Here is a 1,225-nt window from a genome sequence, read left to right on the forward strand (position 1 = left end):
ATATATATATATATATACTGGTGTGTATATAAAGCATCTGATTATTGGGATGTATATACAGCTGGGGTGTACATACAGAAAATGAATATCTGGATATATATATATATATATGCAGAAGTGTATATACAGCAGACGAATATTAGGATATATGTACAGAGTAGATTATTGAGGTGTTTATAGAGCAGCTAAGAGGTAGGATAAATATGAAGATTATTGAGGTGTATATACAGTGCAAAGTTTAATATGCGTACGATGAAGGAAGAGATGATAGTAGAAGAGTTTTTTTGCGTTTTGTATGCTTGGGCTCTCGAGGTTAAAAGGATGGTGATATGGATTCATCCAGAGAGCAACAAAAGATTGAATAAAAATAAAAAAGGCTTTTAAAGTTGCCGGCCCCTCTGCGGTGTATATACACTTCAAGAATTTTTCGCGAAATAGATCTGCTAGCTGTGATATAACAGACAAAGACCCTTGATATTGTTTTATATTTATTTTCTGTTGTTTTGCTGTTCTCTGCTGCAAAGCCCCCCAACTCGAAGGCAATGATATTCTTTTTGTCTTTTTAAACAAACCCACGAAAAATGCTTTCACTGCAGCACCAAGCTGCTTCAGCGTGTTCGATTTGAACTCCTCCACAACTGTATGCAAAGTAAATGCTAAACAAACAAACAAACAAAGAAACACAGAAAAGATATATATAATAAATAAAAATAATAACGCATGTGAAAGGCATTTAAATATACATAAAGATATTTAAAAAATTAATATAGCTGACGTGTATTGTAGTGTTTGCTACGATTTGAATGAAATGCATTTAAACTGAATATTATTGATATTAATTAAATTTATTTTTCTGTCTTTGTCTTTGTTGCTGCAGACAGAAATGCGTATGGGTCTGCCTCCCCCCGGCACGCGAGCACTCTTTCCCTACACGACGCTCTTCCGATCTTTGATTTCTTCTTTTTCTTCATCTAATAAGAATAAAAAAGAAGATAAATTTACAGCTGCACAGACACCGCAACTATTAGAGGGTCTCTCTGCTGTCTCAAACTTTGTAGATATGTTATTAAAAGAAGAAAGACTAAAAGATAATGCGAATTTACTGCAACATCTCTGGATACAAGCACGAGGTGTACAGGCAGCTGCTGAAGGGTTTAAACCCAAACAAAATAGAAGCAAAATAAATAATGCTGCTGCTATCTTCAGCAAACTTTGGTTCGATGCA

The sequence above is a fragment of the Eimeria acervulina genome, genomic scaffold (genome assembly GCF_000499425.1).
Source record: "Eimeria acervulina Houghton genomic scaffold, Eah_scaff2020, whole genome shotgun sequence".
NCBI lineage: Eukaryota > Apicomplexa > Conoidasida > Eucoccidiorida > Eimeriidae > Eimeria > Eimeria acervulina.